Here is an 18,852-nt window from a genome sequence, read left to right as displayed (position 1 = left end):
CTTTTGAAATTTTGTAAGATATCTTCCTTTGAAAGTATTTCAGACAAATTTGTTATGGAAGAAGAAGTACTGATAATACCAAACAACAAACTTTCTACAAAGTTCACATAACTGAGTCTTTAAAAAAATAGACCATGTACCTTTCATCCGATACAAGAGTCACTGAATTATTTTGGATGATGTTGCAAATGCAATCAAAGCATGTTTTGTTTCATTTTGGTTTGTTAGAACTACAAAAGAAGAAGGAAGAAACAGCAATTTGCAATGAGATGGAAAACAAGACAATATAAATAGAAAAAAAAGTTACATTTAATGAGATTTGTTTTCATTTGAACTGCTGCTGGGTTTCACTTTTGAACTACAGAGTTATCTACTTTCATTTGATTAGAGACAATGCTATGCAATCTGTCCGAGTTGCTTTGATTCTCTCACCAAATAAAAGAAAAGCGTGTCACACTTAAAAAGAGAAAACATTCAATTTAAGGAAATGAAAGAACAAAGAAAGATCCTAGTTACTTTAAATACCAACTTGAAGACAATTACATTAAAAATAGTAAATCATAGTCTGACAAGGATGCTGGTGGAGAAATTCTGTTCTGACACAAACCCACAAGGAATTACTAAAATTCACAGGATTTCTTTGGAACAGTGTAGTTGTGGTTTTATTTATACTAAACTCTCTATCTCAATAGATAAGGGTTTTTTTCTTTTTAGTAGTTTCTTTTAAACTTTGCCTTTATTGTAGTTTTCCATCACCATCCTCCAGACTCCCAGTAACTAATGACTTTTCCATCTCTCCCTGTGCCACAGCAGTGATTACTACCTTTTTTCCTTCAAACTGTTTAACATAATTAATTTAAATTATCAAAGCAATTATTCCCAAATGGAATACAGTTTGATATTTGCTGCTTCTACTTCATGTCTCTTTGTCTTGCGTTCTCAAAAATTTATCAATTCTCCAGCTGAAAACTGGTATAATAAGATTTTGCCTTTTCCTGCCTTGCTTCTGCTTCTACACTCTCAGATCACAATAGCTACAGCACCACTATGGATGTGCTTGTACCATCCATATGTTGTATCACATTATTATATCCTTAAACATGCATTCCTTCGCCACCTAATTATCATCTATGTTTTAGAAAAACTTTCACTTCCAATTCAAAAGTAACACATACTACATATTATAACAACTGTATTTATACTACAGAGTTACACTGCTTTAAATATTTTAGTAATCAATTACAAAATCTAAAGTACCCCTAGATGGTTAGCCAGAATGCAAAAACTGTACAGGCAGCACGCTCCCAAGAGACTTCATGACTCAACACAACTGCTCATTCAGACCAAATGAGGGAATCAATTCTCTATCTGAAAATATTTCCAGGGTACGCTATTAATCTTATCATGTATCTTCAATATGTACAGAAATTAAATTTAAGAACTTACTAAGGACTTCAGAACAGCTCAAAATACCAAATATTGATTAAAATTGTTTTTTTCCCTGTGTGAAGACTATAAATTGTGACTTAAAACTGTATCAAGTTATCAAGAGTTCAGCCTTGGAGAATAAACGTTCAGGTGTAGACTACAGAAGTAAAGTCTTCAGAACAGCCTCTAGCAAACACTGTTGCCACAAATTTGGAACAGATCTAATGGAATCTGATGGTAATTCCATGCAAGCTGCATCTAAGGATCTCTACCTCAAAGCATACCACTTCTAACTGGGATCTCATGGCATGTGGTACTACTATTGACTCTGTACTTTTTCCACACTGTGAGTTCACACCCCCCCCCCCGAAAGCATAGGAATCACTTTGTGAAGTGCAATGGAGGGAGGCTAACTAGGAAAAAAAAGTTCTTTTCACAAATATGTTATGTTTCTAGTAGCAATGATGCTGCCACGATGATAGTCTGCGCATATAAATGATTTAAGCTGTGCAGGGATAGGTAATATTTTTCCTAAACAAAACAATATATTTGCTTTAGCACAGGCCTAAATAAGAGCTTATATTCCAGAAAGCCCAGCTGTTATTTCACTTAAGTCATTTGTCTAGTAAAAGATATTACTCCTTCATACAAGCCTTGACTGACTTTATGTTCTCTTATTTGCTGTTTTCAACTGCTGTAAATTAACGGAGTTCACATGTTAAATGTGTGGTTACTTTCAATGCACTAAAGGATAGGTTGTTGACTCCATCATTTATTACACTTTTGAATGCACTATTTTTTACTGTACCTTTTTCTTTTTTAATACTTCTAATACTTGAATAGTTCAAACTCTTTCCTTTGGTAACAAAGTAAGCCTACTGTCAGTGGTAACATGTTAATTCAAGTATATGTTTTAACAGGATTCCCAGGCCCTAATAACCATTACTTCCTACATTCATAATAAAAACAGTGTGAAATGGCTATGTTCTCACATATCAAACAAAATTTCAGGACAGCCCAGTTAAATGATTTGCCAACATACAATTTGATATAGCACTAGCAATCTTCTAAGTCTTTCTTAATTATCCACATAGTTTAGGACATACCAGGTTAAATGCTCATCAGCACTACTAAAGTGTTTGATCACTTGTTCCATGTTTTGAGATAACTTCGGTAATCTGAAAGTAAGAGGCTGAATGATACAAAGTATTTTTTTAAACAATTTGCCAAACCTTAATGTGTTTCTTTACAACAACATATGGTATAGTCATCATTTAAAGGCAGGTTCTCAGCAATACACATCTTTCACTACAGGGATTGAGGCTGGGGACCCATCTGCTCCTATCTATTAAATTCTCAATACAATTTCAAACATTTGCAGAACTGATGACACTTTCAAGTGTGGTAGGATTTTTATAACGTAGGTGAATAACAGGAACATGATTTCACTTTAACCAAAATAATCTTAAATTGTTGTCAGAGAAAAGAAAAAGGGGAATAAACAGCTGCAGTACTGAATCACATTAAACACAATGACAGGGCTGTGTAATACAGCTCCATGTTATAAAGCTTTCTTTTTTCCTTTAAACTAAGGAATGTGCAAATGGTAATCACACTAGCCTAACAGAAAAGGACTTTACAGCACACCCAAAAATGTGGAGGTGTTCTCTTTTATTGGGGCAACTAAAAATATAAAGAAGTCGTCTTTGAAAATTTTTATTTTAATTTGTTTTATCAGAGCTTGTGAGCAGTAAAAAAGAAAATCAAAGGGTTGCCCTGCATGGTGCCTCTTGGTAAAATAATCAGCTTTGAAGTTATTCTTTGGATAACACAAGATGCTGGGTTAAGTAAGGGGCACCTCCTTAGGATTTACTCCCATTTGACACGGCACTGCCAAACATATGTAAATTTTATACCAAACCAAACGTAAAAACATGTATTATACTAAACAATGCTGTAAACACTATGATTGTTCCCTAAATAACAATGCAGCTGACAAAAAGACAGGAAAATACAGGAGAGTAAATCAAGGAAAATATAGGGGAAAATATTATAAAACGAAAGAAAAACTGAACCATTGTTCCATCAATATTCTTACACTGGCTGCTCCCCAGTTGGAGTAATATATCACAGTTCAACAAGTCATCAGCTATGACAACAAAGGATCTGTACCTATACACAGAACAAATGAAATAAAATTTGTTGTTAATCTGTTAGCCATCATATTTTGACAGTTAATTTTGTTCATTTAAAGAAACACATCCCAATTCACAATAACTGAAATGTTCACTATGACTGAAAATCTTTTACCTTATGTGTTTTTTTCTGTTAATTCACTGATTTTATTGTGCAACATGAAGAAGAAAAAAATAAAAATAGAGCAGGAAAGAGAAAGAAAGAGAAACAAACAGAAAAAAAGATGGACAATAAAATGACAAGAAATACAGAGTGCCTTACAGCAGCAGTTTCTTGAGTACAGGATTATAGATACATATATAGATAGATACATAACATATATATATATATATACAAACATAGATACAACTTCAGACTTTTCTACTGAATTTTTAGACTGAATATATTCTACGTTGTACCACAGCTTTCCATAGCAACTTGCAATAACAACCTGCATATACTGGAATGGCATCTTGGTAAAAACTAAGGCCTTGCCTAAACTCGCTCATACAAATAAGATATATGTTCAAAGTAGAACAATTACTTCAAAATTTAAAAAATCCAAACCCTCTATGTATGGACATTCCTATTCCATCCAAAAGTGGCAGTAGCAAGAAAATCCTCAGAAATTGTTTTAATACATTTAATAGGTTGTCTCCTGTACATGTGAACCTTCTGAGAAAAAGATCACAGGTCCTGCTACACTATTCAGATAGCACAATGAACACCACATATTTTTGTTCATCATTCATTTGAAGGCACAGAACATTTGCAAATAGTGTGACTTTTTGAGCTGGTATGCGCATTATAGTTTCCTCCCAGTACTTCCATACTACCTCGTTACTGGAATTAGCAAACTGTAGGTTTCCTTGACATACGTTTATTACCAGTTGACTCTATTTTATCATCACAATATGCTTAATGGCCAATTAATTGAAAAATTCTGTTTCTTGATAGCAGATAACATAAGGAAAAACAGACTGAAAATGACAACTCACATTTCTGATAATAATTTGCCACTGGAGTATGGTATAGTAGTTAAAATACACTGTGGCTTTCCAGTAAAGTAATCTTAGACAAAACAGCATGAAATTCCTCAAAATCATCTAGGTGATTTTTAAATGATATGTAGGAATGGTATCATGCCAAAATGAAGGCAAGCATTAGAGGAAGTAAAAGAAAAAAAATCTAGGTGTCAAATCATATTTGTGGACTCTATGAAAAACCCATCAAAGCGAACAACATTTGTATCAAAGGCATTTTTTGTGATGTCCAAGTGAAATTGAGTAAACATGCTTGGAAATCTATGTCTCAATAAAACTAAATAGCTCAATGTGGGTCTGTAAAAGTTAGACTAACAATTGTGAGCAAATCTTTCAAATCAGGTACTCAAGCTGGCATTTCAGAGCTTAAAATATGTAACGGGATGATCAGAGGAGGTTTGTAAAAGGCAGAGAATTTCAGAATTGAACACAGGCTCTCAGCTTTGAATGCTGCCTTCAGACATCAAAGAAAAAAAACCACTGATGCATAAAAATATACAGCAGTAAGTATTGCGACTAATCTACTGCAATAACTTCTCATTCATTTTGATAGTGGATGGGACTATCAAGCTGGGGCAGATCACTGAAGAATCATTTTGTACAATAAAGATTATACCACAGTACTAAAAATTTTAGGATACTTTCAGTCTTCAGCAACAGCACCTTCATCTTTTGATAACACTCTGCTCGTTGAGTGAAGATTTTAATGAAAACAGTATTTCAGAACTTCCTTCCTTTGTGAGTATACGTCCTCACCTTAACCTTATTTTAACATTGTTTTTTGTGTGGACGTTTATTGTATTGTAGAGTATGGCAAATCTGATAAGAGAAAAGCAGAGACTAAGCCCAGTCTTATTGTATCAGAGTGGCTGAAATAATTACATATCCTGGAAAACCTGGGAATTTCTGATCCTACTTTCAGACACAGAATGGATATACAGTTCTTGATTACAGAAAATTCTCTTCAAACACAAAGCTAAACTTCAGTTGTATTCTCTGATGAACAATCAACATAGCTTATTTTCTGGACTTTGGGAGAAAAACTGTTTCTTGCACAACATAGTGAACTGAGATTAATAAGAATGATATGCTCGATGATAGCAGCAACATAGAACCTAAAAAATACCCCAGAAGACTGCACTTTTGAATTCAAGTATGAATGTCAGAGGGACAGCACACAGGATGTTTGATCCCTAAAGATTTGCTTCTGTCAGTGCTCTATAAGCTAGAGCTGTAACTGTTACAACCACCCATTACCTGGATAGTTAAATCTCCCCAGACATTCTAACTTGTTTCTAAAATGATCACAACAGTTATTAAAAGACAACAAAACCCCAGTAATTTATATTCTGGTTTCCAAAGGAAAGAAAATTATTTTGTTTATCTACGTTTTATTTTATTATAGCTTCTTCTCGTGCCTCATGATGCAAAAAACCCATAATTGACTGGGTTTGTTACATCATAGGACAGAGTTTTTGAGATATAATGGAACTACTATTCCCAATTCTTTGGTTATTTTTTGCAAAGTGAGTTTCCTCTGCTCTCACCATCAATTATGTAATTGAGAAAAGATCCATGCTGCTTCCACCTGAGTCTCTCTGTATCATTCCTCAAATTCAAAAGTGGTTGGCTTCTGCAGAAGAGTGGCCTTCACACAACAGGACAGTATATAAGCATATCCATGTCCTTGGAAGGTATATTCAATCCCTAACACCTCACCAGTCTCATGTACAATAATGACTGTCCAATTAATTTGAAAATATTAAGCACATTCACACTACTAGTTGGATTCCTATACATACCTAGAGGAAAACCAAAGAAGATTGAACAACTTAGTGTGAGCAGAGCTCCTGGCAAGCATGCACCATAGAAATTGTTCACTGTAGAAAAATAATTCAGACTTATAATAGATAGTCTGTAGGGACTTACAGCTCTTCTAGAGTTGTTACAATGACCAATCATATCGACATACGTTTTCTTTAACCTTTGCATTTAAAAAAAACAGTCCTACCATCAATAGATTACAGTTTGAAAGAGATTCATTCCCTTTACAGGCAACCCTCCTCAAAATTATTCATAATATACTTTCCTGTGCTTCCTGTAACTGTCAGAAATTGGCTTCATATCAGATGGAATATTGGTCTGATTTAATACAGCATTTCCTGTTTGGATATTTAACTAATTCAAGTATTTTCTCCAGGGCTTGAGTTTTCACTAAGAAAGCATAGGCAATAGCCCCCAGTGAGGGCTGTTTCAGGCTCATTTCCTGAATCTGTTCTTGACTTCTGAGAGAATTAACCATTTAGTTCAGTGAGCTGCTAACTCTTAAAGTGGTCAAGATGTCTGCCTTCACAATTATTTATCACAACTCTGGCAATAGAATTTAGTTGGAATAATTTGAAAGGTTGTTCCATAAGAGCAAGGACTCCAAATTTCCAAACTGTTAATAACCAAATTTTCTGATAAATACTTCTGCATGTAAAAATAAATACTCCATACCTATAAATGAGGGGGGAAAGAGGCTTGGACAACAAACAATAAATTTAAGCTCCTTTGGAAGCAGCAAGTCTTCTAAGACTCAGCTCATTAATTTTCCCTGGGAGATATGCAATTGAAATTCAGTGAGAGTTAAACACTTGACTCCTTAGGGTCTTTAAAATCCCAGATGACGTGATATTTAACTAAATTCCCACACTAATAGAAATTAGTCATCTGGCACAACGATGCAATCTAATTGTTGGTCACTATAAAAGATTCCGTTCCCAGCACAGCATTTAATGACGTCATTATAGGAGCTCACATGTCCTGTCCCACTAGGCTAACAGCAGCTGAGTTTACTGGCCTGAAAGCCCAGTCACCTGGAGTGGGCTACAAGGGAAGCAGTTGGATCAGAGGAAGCCTTTCATTACCTGCAGGAAAGTTGTGCATTTGGCTTTCCACAGCACTTTTTGCTTTTCAGAAGCATGCATATTCTGTGTATTAGAAGTAATATATTCTTTAGGTGTGACCATCCTCACATATTCTATAAAATCAGTGAAATTAGATCCCTCTCTGTTGTATGAAATAAAATTAGACATCTCTAGAGAGATTTACTCTTTAATTGAAGGAGTTTTCCCCCCCTTTCCTAGTTTGTTTTCCCTTTTTCATGCTTAGTGTCCTTGCTTTGCTGCCAGAAATTTCTGAACTGGTGAGCTCACTCTCCCCCCCTCCTCCTTTCTTTCTTCCTTTCTCTCCTTCCCTCTGCCGTCCGTGGGTTTCAATGGGCTCCTGCAGTTACTCAGGCGGACAGCATTCCGTTGCCAGGCAACTCCCTGAAAAGAAGCACATGCTGCTGCTGCACAGACAGAGCGTGCCCGTCTGCTCCAGTGATGCTGTGGCCTAATTTCTACCTCTCTTGTGTGAGATACAAAAGGGAACATCTCCAGAGTAGAGGGTTAGGGAGTACTGAATTATCTGCACCTTTTTTTTTGTTTGTTTGTTTTTCCCCCACTCTCCTGATCGGGTGCATCCCCTTCCATCTCAGGGCCCTCAGAAGTCATGCATGTCTAATCTGCACACATGCATTTGTAGAATGGGCTTTGTAGTATACTGGCAATTTTCTGTTAGCTTTTGGCTGAGTTAATAGTACTTATGGAGATCTGTTAAGCTTTCCTGTAGCTTTCCCATAAGGGCAGTTTTGCATGTAAATTCTCAAGGCCATTCATCTTTTTCTACCTGACTCTTTATTGCCTGGGTGTTTGGGTTTTTATTAAAGGCCTCTTCAGGAATGCAAGCATAGCCTTTCTCATTTTCCCTCCTTTCACTGAGCTTTGCTGAGAACAAAGAACAGCAAACTAAGAAATTCCTTTGGTTTTTCCACAGGCTGAGGAAAGATCACTGCTTTATCCATGGATTTAGTTTTGGACTGCTTAATCTTCTCAAAAGGCAGGCCCATATGGATTTAGGTTTTGTGGCTTGAACTCAACTTTGCCATCACAATCCTTCACTGTCTATTTCAGACAGTATTATCATTAGGTAAAAAAAAGCAGTCAGAACAAGAAGTTTCCTTACAGTTATTGCTAGGTTCCTTAAATTTATTGTTAGCATGTTTTAATATGAAGGTTGCTTATGTTACTTGTCTTTTGTCAGTTCTGGTACCAACTCAGCACCTCACTCAACCTGCAAGCAAACCTGAACCTCACAGAGAAGCTGCACTGTATTCAGCCTGACAGAGTCTGATATTGCTCTGGTGCTCTGGGTATTCCACCGATCCTCTTCTTGCTTCTGGACCAGCTCCGAAGTCCCAGTTCTAATCTACAAATCCCTGATTTGGGTAGTGCACATCTACTTTAATGGCAGCCAAGATCCTTCATCCACTAATCCCTAGAGTCAGCACTATGCTACAAACTTCTGCCAGTATAGCTACATCAACAGAAACTGTAAAACATGTATAACCTCCAGCTGACACGCCATACCAGTAAATGCCTGGTTCAGCCTCATTTATGTCATCAATGCAGTGCATTTGTCAGCTTAGTTTGTGCCTTCAGAAATGTGCTGAAATTAAACTGGCAAAAACCACAGTGGTATGGTGCAGATGCCCTGTAACAGGTAAAACCAGGGCCAGTGGCCTTGGACACATTACCAGAAAGACTCTGCAAGACACGGAGATCAAATAGCTCTGTACAAAAAAGGTCCCAGCCCAAATGTTCAAATTCTTCCCAGCGGCAGGGTACTTATGAGATTGCAGACACTTCTCGTTCCAGTGTACTTTATGTGTGTAGTGCTGTGGATAAGATTCTGCCTATCTTTTTCTTATATTTTACTTACCTCCTACACAAAGGATCAGAACTGCTCAACTGTGTGGTAGTCATAGTTCTGCAACGCTAAATGCCCATGGAGTGGTGAAGTCTTATACTTTTGGAGCAAAAGGGTATTTCAGTCCCTGAGTTTCAGGGGCTAAGCAATCACCACATTATTTACAAAATATTTTGAGACCTTCTGGAAAGAAAGGTGCTAAATACAGGCAGAACAATAGTTAGTACTTGCATGAGTCACACATACAACATTCAGTATTATGCAATTTCTCAAACATCCCTCCTCCCAAAACACACTCTGTATAAGAAGAAATGTGGGACTTTTCTCCTGCAAAACCACAACTTAGTAGCACTAAAGAAACAACAAAATGTCTTAGCATTACCTTAAAAATTCACACTCCTATTTGAAGGCAATCTAAAAGACCATGGCAAAGCTAATAAAAAAAATATTAAGTGATCCTTTGCCAAATAGGTAAAGAACTGAAGAATAACAACACAAACCAATTTGCCATATGGCTACCAATTTCTTTACTGTCCAGAGGCAGTGTATGTGTTTCTCTATGTATTTTCAGATCTTGCATCAGTTCAAGATGATACTACAGTTTGGCCCACAGCCAGAAAGTGGCAAGTGAAATAATGTTCCAGTACTTGCACTGTGAACACACAGCTGGCTTCAAAGGAAAATGGACTAATCCTACTTCATTTCCCTTCTTTAGTATGTGTTTAAAGAGCTTTGGTGCGCTGAAGGAAATCGACCAGAATTCATTAGTTCCCTTCTGATTCAGCTCATTGCTGTTGGAAAGGGAAACAGGTCGGGATTGCAGGATCCTACTCAATTTCCTTTTGAAGCAGACTTTAAGCCAATTCTGCTCTCAGTTGTACACACACAGATTTTCACTAATGATGCATATATTTAAATGCAATACCTCTCCAATTGGGCTAAAACATGTAACGACTATGAAGGGAAGAAGAAATATTAAATAATAACTAAAACAATAATAGTCTGCCTGATTTTGTACCATTGAGAACTTTTGCCTGAGAGTACTCCTGAGAAACCAACTCAAAATCAAAATAGGAACTTCTAGAAAGATACACAGGAGAAAAGGGAGGGGGGAAAAAACCCAACTGAGACTAGGCAAAGATCACAATAAAGGTAAAAAGAAGAATAATTTCATAAATACTTCATATACATTTTCTGCTATTCAATGAAAACTTACAGCAAACTAAAACATTGATTGTAATAGCTAAAGCAAATCCTAGGGATCATTTTGATGCTGATTGGAGGTGGTTTTGGAAATGGAAACATGGAGTTTAATCATTTACTCTGGACAGAAAGTTTTTCTTCTCATTCATAATCAGATCTCTCCATTTCTTTCTTCAGAGCTCATGTCATATTTTTGTGAGCCTTCTCAATGTTACTGGAAGCAATAGGATTTCAAATTAATCCAGACTATATCCTGTTGAGTTTAAGGACACTGCTTTTTACACAATAAGCCAGAATCAACACTCTTCCAAAGCAAACCTACAATTAACCACCTCAGCAGAAAGTGGCTTGTGACAAAGCTGAAGAGAACCCAAAGCTGACGAGAGCTACAGGGTTCATGACGGGACCATGGCTTCACTTGTATCAAATAGGCACAATATGTAAAAATCACCTTTTTAACTGTAATGAAGACAAAGAAGTAATGAACTGTCTTTTAAGCCTGAACTAGGATCCTTTAAATGGTGATCAGCCTTATGAATTTGGTTTCCCTACCAATTACAAACCCATGAACCTGAAGCAGTATATTGCACAGTAAATGTGTCTGGGAGTGCGAATCAACCAAAAAGCCTTTAAAATAGCAACGCTGTATTTAAGAAGAGATAGGTGAGTCAAAAAACTTTAGGTTTCAGAAGGTCTGAAGCTGCAGAGATGTCTGAGGACCTCTATGCAACAATTTAAAAATTTGATTCCTTACGGGTTAGCTGCAGAGAACTAGTACAGACACAAATTATATCCCGCACTAAATAGCTTCTCAGCACAGGAAAATGAAGGGACAATTACAGAGCAAGCAATGCCTCAGTGATTCTGTAGAACACTGTACCACCTACAGAGCAAGTTAAAATGAGATAATTTTCCTTTGCTATTCTATGTCCACCTCAGTATACAGCTTTAACTTTTATCACTAGACCATAATTTAAAATGTTATTCAAGGTACTCTAGAAAAAAGTACATGACGTGTAACTTATAAAGGCTGAGAGCTTCATATAGAAGCACTGAGGTGGACACAGCAATAACATAGATGATCTGTTCTCTTTGCATGTACAACTTGTTACTCCAAGGACAAAGGTTGAATGCCTCATCCCTCTTTAGTTGTAGTGAATGGATATTGTACAGGAAGGAATCAGTCACCACTTCTAGATAACACCACAAACAAATAAATACATGAAACAAAGGCATTTCACAGCTCAGACATTCAAAGTCAAAACTAGTTTATCAGGCATTTTTCTCATTTTTGTTGTTTAATGTACTTCAGTTTCAAAGTACAAGACAGCATATCATACAAAGGCAACTCTAGCTCAATCAGCTCAGCAAGTATAACTACATTTTTTAACCCTTTCTTGTTCACTGCATTTATGTCTCTGTTGTTATTATTCTTGTTTGCTACACTGATAGCACAAGAGGTTTTTCTTTTTTTTCCCTTTGCAAAAACTGCATTTTCCTTCTTCCTACCTGCTCAGGTTTTCTGTCTTTTGTAAAGAACTCTTTCTTTTTGTTCATGCTGTGCATACTTACAACTTAAACTTCACTTGCTGTCACCTCAGAATCAAATATCCCTCCAACGTGAGATAAATCATTCTGGTTGAAACTATTCTAAACATATCCAAGCCCTTAACAGAGATGAGAATTTTGTTTTTACTATCAGAAACATTTCAACTTGCAAAACATATTCCAGCAAAACCATCCCTTGGTTCCTAATGTAAAGAGTCATAGGTTGCTTTTCTGAAAATAAAAATGAAGTGCAGAATGAGAAATGTAGTTCAATAACCTAACCAACCACGGAGACAGAGTTACTATTTACAAATGGGAGTTAGTGTATGCAAGGAGAATTGGGCTTTTGAAGACATAACAGGAAAAGAAAACATCCTTTGATTTACATCAGAGTCACCTCTTAGACTTCAAATGGGAGGCTACAAAATACTGAGGGAATGAGATTAAATACTGTGGCAAGAGGTAGAACATAGTGACAGAGGAACACCTGCCCCTACTGCCGTTCTTTGACAGGTACCAAATGACCATGTTTGCCTGCAAGAAAGATTTAAGACACTGTGGAGACCAACACAAGTTGGCCGGTGGAGGAACAAAAGGGAAAGGAAAGCAATCAGGGAGCCAGGAAATATCAGATCCTCCTACTATGCACTGCACCGAGTGCAAACGCTTGTGCAGATCACCCTGGAAAACAAAGGCACCGCATGCTGTTTGAGCAACTCATCTCTCTACTTAGGCACAATTAGGAAAGGAGGGACAGGGATCATGGATGCCACATATCCTTACAGTGACCTTGGTAATAGGTAGTCCGAAAATACATAATGGCTACTTCAAATTACAGACACAGATATACCACCTGCATTCATCAACTGTACATCCTGGTCCCAACACCTTTTTTAGACATCACAAAGTAAGAAGAGTTAGATTTGATATCTACAAACTTATTCTAAGAGGTTTAATCTATAACTTGTCAGTACTATCCCATCTCCTTGATTCTTCAAATATAAAACATCTCAAACCACTAGCAATTCAACATTCCCTCTAAACAATACAGCCTCATAAGCATGAGGTTCAGAATTTTGACATCACATAAATCCCCACATATTTCTCAAGTCATTGACAAATGTGTTTGGTCTAGTAATTGTGCCCAAACCAAGAAAAATGAGAAGGTCTCTTTTAACAGAAAGCCCATTAGCTAAACTCTAAGCGAAAAAAAGGATGTATTAAAATCTTTTCCATTCAACTTGGATTAAGCAGCTGTCTATTTACCACGGATTTAGGGAGACTACAAATAGAACCCAGCCTATTATCAGGCATTAAAAAGTGACATTTCTGTATGAGAATGCCCTCACTTGCTTCACTGTAACAGTTCAAAATATGTGATGTGTGGCTACTGAGAAATGTGGAGAAATCAATCCACTACTAATAGAAAATGTTGTGTTGAACACTAACCGGTCCAGCTGGCTTCTTTGCTTTCTCAACAGCCTTCATAGCTTCCTTGGGTTGTTTTCTAAGGTCTTCCTTTGACTAGTCATGTTTACAGCACTAGGAGAGGAAGAAACAAAGCAATTGTAAAGCTTGTTAAGAAGTAGTTCATGTGCTATTAAAGGTGACCTTCCCACTTCCAGTTCTATTTGTTCTTCTTCCTCTCCAAAGTGGGTCAGATCTTTCAATTTAAAATCTGAGCACTCTTCAACAGTCAGGTCTCTGAGAAAAACATTCAAATCCAAATCCTGATGTGTCCTGACCTTCTGAAAAGCTTAAAGCCACATTCTAAGAGAGTGACAAATGATCACTCCATAGCAGGTTGAAATCTACCAGTATGTTAGAATACGACACAACTCTAAGCAGCCTCCATACTGGATAAAGAAACTGTTAGTCACAGCAGTGCAGTAAGCACAGTGGTACCAAACGCTGAAAACCCAAGATGCACATCTCAGAATGATTCACGCTAGAGACAAACATGCCTTTGCAAACAGCTGTATCACACAAGCTACTGCCCACTGGCTCTTTCTCAATTGTTCATCACACTACACTTCAGTGGAAATCACTAACCCATATCTACGCTGTCTGTTCATGAGCGCTTTTCTCATTGTGTTTCAAGTAAGGTCAGCCAGGTTAAAGAAACAGCAGAGCTTCACTAACCTCGATAATTTTGTCAGAAATGGACAGGGGTGCATTTACAGGAGTAGTTCAGTCTGAGGGTGTGGCTTGACACTGAATTTGATTTGGTATAAAAGCAGGTTACCACAGAAGCTAACCTTTAAGATGGTATTGTGGATAGCTGGTCTCTACTAGCTCACTGGTAGAAAAGACTGTTTTGCCTGGCTTGCTGTTAGGCACCCATTAGGGAAAATTTGCAGATCCTCAGATTCTTCATCCGTATGATCTTAACTAATTTTTTTTTCCTGTAGTTTGATTCTTCAAGTGATAAAACCTTGCACCCAGTTCTTGAACCTAATGTTCAGCTTTGCTAACTCTTCCTCCTCAAGGAAGGCAGCTGAGGTTTTGGCTTTGCGCTAGTGTCTGTCTGAATTTGACAACCAAAAATAAGGGCACGCCAGTCTTCGTTAGCTGAAAAACTACAACAAAGGCAAACCTACTGCAAACCTATATAACTTACATAGCAAATTGAAAGATATATATTTTAAGTATATTTCACAAGGTATATCTTAGTATCTTTCATATCTTATTTTCCAGGTAGACAGGTTCAAGCCTACAGATCATGGAATATAGAATGTAACTACAAAAATACAAAAAACTAACAGACAGACATTGACGGTCACATAGTTAAATCATATACAGCATACAAGCAAAATTAACCAGAACATCCTCAACATTCCAAAAAAAAGGAGTCCTCTATCAGGGTCTGAGAAACAGAATCTTCAGCAAAAAAACCCAACCCTGCTGTCAGGTAATGTATTTAGTCATTCTGAATGAAGGACAATTAAAACAAAAACCTGTTACCATGTAGATTTGCATTTTCATTTGTAGAAAGGAGATGGGATATGTCAGATTAATCACCTTGTTTATCTGTTTCTCTGGTACCAGCTGTGAACCATATACTCACCATTTTATGTCTTAAAAAACAGCAAAATATACAGGGGAAACCCTCACAGTAAGATAAATAACTAAACCAGCAGTTCTGTATGGCTCCCCACAACCCTGAACACCATAAAGTTTATAAATGCCTACAAGTTTTGCTCCACAGAAGAGGAGAGAGGAAGTACAGCAGTGAAAAGTAGCTGCAGTTTGCAGCTCATACTGGTAGTATAGTGTGCAAGTCATACTGGTGTCCCCAGAATGATACTAGGCTGTAGGTACACATATCATTTAACCACACTACTTCCTCAGAGTCAAAACCTGGCACCATATTCTTCCTGCTCGCTCTAGAACAGACTAAGAAAACACATTTCTAGAACTCAGGATAACTCACATAAAATCATGACATGTTAGGTTTGCAAAGTGAGGTGTTTAAAATGAAAGCCCAGATGTTACAGAGGTGTGATAAACTTGGCACTGTGTGTAATCTCGCTACCCAAAAATTAGAGGAACTTGAATTTCTAGGTATTTAGACCATTCTGAAAATCTCATTTCAATTCTGTAGAAACTAAGTAACTTCAACTCCAAATGCTACGTTTATCAATCTGTTCTGATTAAATCTGATCAAATCACTGACATGTGGGAGTCATCCATAAACAACCACCAGTACAGACATTTAAATGATAAAAACATGTTTCCATGTTTTCCCCAAAATGAAAATGACCATCCTGCTTTTGTCCAAACCTCAGGAAAAATGCCTATAAACTGAGAACAAATATATGCAAGGAAAAAAACCTCCCCAAATGAAATGTTAACAATTAAAAGAAATTTAGAAGAAAGTACAACCTTTGTAACAGAACTTGCTGAATATTTTTGTCAAAATCCCCTGTCAAATAAAATTTGATTTTTCTTATAATGGTGAAGGCAAAGGCTGAAGTCATACCTAATTCAAATCACACGACTCTAGTGAGATGGAATAATCTCAGTTTACAGAAGGAGAAGTTTGATCCTAACCATGTTCGCCTGGCAGATCTGGTAGAGAAAAGCTTCAGCTATAATGACAGTGTTTTCAGAATAACCCATATTATGTTTTGGCTAAGTACTACTTTTAGAAAGCTTTAGTAGTTTATCATCACTATATGGTAATGATGACTTTTCTCAGACACAAAGAATTATGGTTTTTATCAATGGTTCATGCCAAATTCAAATCCTTAAAAGAAATCAGCCCAAAGCAGGTGCACAGAGCTGTCGGACCTTGAAATTTGTTTTGAAACCAACCACCTGTTAGTATAATTGTGTAGCTGTTTTTCCTGGCTTATGGGATTTTAGTTCAGCTGTTGTTCTCATGCTAACACTTATTTCCTCTAGGAATCAGTCTGTCCATTTACACTAACCTACAAATTTCTGTGTGACTATCTTCAGTCTGATTCAATGTATACATGCAGATTGTCTGATGTAGCACCCTTAATCAATGACACTTTGTTTACAAAATAGCTCATGATTGCTGTAGGAAAATGTCTGAAAAATAGTATTTAACATCCTCTGTGTCACATTTAATCATTGAGATGACTCGTCTCTGTTTCTTGTTTGTTTCAAACAGCAACAAAGAACATTTACTCTTAATGGATGACCTCAAAGATCAGATTTACTGCTGGTGCCTGACTCACATTCTACTGATAACAAAGCACTGCTCCTGCTGCTGAAATAAGAATTCCCATTAAAATCTTCTGTTTCGAAAGGTTTATAACTTCAGAAGAAGTTGACTCTGGGTTAGAGGTTAGCAAAGATACTCTCAGTTCATACAAACATTTACTCGAAAAAATATGACAGAAAAAATGTGTCTACATGTGAGGTAAAAGTGTAAAAATTATCATCATCAGGATAATGGCTTAAGATTATTTTTGTAAATGAAAAGTGGCATGTAAGAAACAACAATGCACTTGTGCTTAAGGGGCCAGTCAGAACTGCAGTCCCTTTATTCTCCAGATTGCTGTATTCAGAACCCTTGGGACATAAGCCGCCCTAGAAAAAGAACTGGACGCTTGGGCGAGAACAATAGTTGAGCTGTTCATGAAATGTCTCCTGCAAGTCAGTCCCAACCATCCCGCAGCTCCACACTGCCCTCCAGGGAGGGCCATCAACAAAGTGACTATGTTTCCCTCAGTTTACCTCTGACAGGAGATAATTCCTTGGGAGTAAACACAGAAAGCGAGTAAGAGAAATATAGCTGACATAAACATGAAAATATGCATATTTCATGACATAAACCCAGTAAAAGATAAATTATAAAGATTAAATATTCCATGTGTTCTTATTCATGCACAGATAACTGCTATCCAAATGTCTTTTTCAAGCATCATATAAAGGAAACAATAAACAATTTATGGGTAATAGTTCATAAATATATGCAGTACTGTACATCCAATGGGCATAGATATTTCATTGTGTAAGACATAATTACTAGGTTTATTCATGATATGAAATGTGAGTTGTTTGCAGCTATTTAAAATCATTTTGGGACACAATAAACTGTTGACAAGATATATCCTATTTAAATGTATTGCCCATTCCTGACTGTAGAGCATGTTGTCTTGTGTTTATCAGAAGGAACACTTTTAAAATGCACTGAGAAACTCAATTGTTATCATTGCCTGAACTTTAAAAGACTACACCTTTGTATAGAGTTCTGTTAAAAGAAAGCCTGCTGCTTATCATAAGCACGTACTTCCCCAAAGTTCCTGTTTTTTTAGAAGTTTCATTAATTGCAAATGTTGTTTACTAGAGGAAAACCATGACTGAAGCTCTAAAACAAAGAGAATAGTCGTAACTTTAATCCTTTCAATAAGCCTTTGTTTCCCATTGACTAAAAACTTCCTAAAGGAAGTAGAGCTGCGAAAATCCAGGAAGGAATTAGATTTGCCAAATTCTGCTCCTACTTGGATTTAGATGCAAAGGCTTTGTTATTCATTGTGCAAATGTTTGAGGAAAAAAGAATGATCAATTACAAAAATGCATTTTTGCCAAGGTTGAAAATTATTAATAGAAGAGTTTTGCCTATCACAGAATGCACACCATGAACTTACATAACTTAAAAGAATATTTATTCATTTTTTAGCTGCTGCTACATTTTTTTCAGTGGCGGGGGTTTTTTTCTCTTTTTGTTATCTAAGGGGAACTTGGATACTGGCCTGACAATCATACAAGATCCTAGATAAGTAAATAAATATGGAAAGGAAAATTCAAATGCAACCTCTTACTTACAATTAAGCATGCTTTGCAGCATCCAAAATAAATCTTCAAAATCCCTTTCCATGACAACGAGTAATTGCACACTGGAAAGTGTACTATCGTGGCAATAAAGCTGAATTCCCTGAAGACCTTTCAGAGACACTATGAATTTGTTTTGTATTTTTTTCCACATGCTCCTTTTAACTCTGTACCACTTCATGCTCTCTAGGTTTTACCTAGCCAAACATGTAGAGACTATATAAACATATTCTCACTTATTCCATAGGCCAGAGGTCCTTTAAATTTCTTATTCTAAAATAACTTAAAGGCAATTCCTACCTCCTTCCCACCAACACAGTGTATATTTTAACTGTTCATTTCTTGGTCAATAGTA

General features: G+C 36.6%; 1 long non-coding RNA gene across 1 annotated transcript in view; it reads right to left on the bottom strand.

The window, feature by feature from the left end:
* Window positions 1-18,852, bottom strand: part of LOC129784984 (uncharacterized) — a 160,724-nt gene that overhangs the window by 138,577 nt on the left and 3,295 nt on the right. The window contains exon 2 of the long non-coding RNA XR_008748372.1: window positions 13,641-13,733. This is a non-coding gene — a long non-coding RNA (uncharacterized LOC129784984). The remainder of the gene's footprint in view (window positions 1-13,640; window positions 13,734-18,852) is intronic.

The sequence above is a fragment of the Falco peregrinus genome, chromosome 8, assembly GCF_023634155.1.
Source record: "Falco peregrinus isolate bFalPer1 chromosome 8, bFalPer1.pri, whole genome shotgun sequence".
Taxonomy (NCBI): Eukaryota; Metazoa; Chordata; class Aves; order Falconiformes; family Falconidae; genus Falco; species Falco peregrinus.
This window is presented reverse-complemented; position numbering and strand designations above follow the sequence as displayed.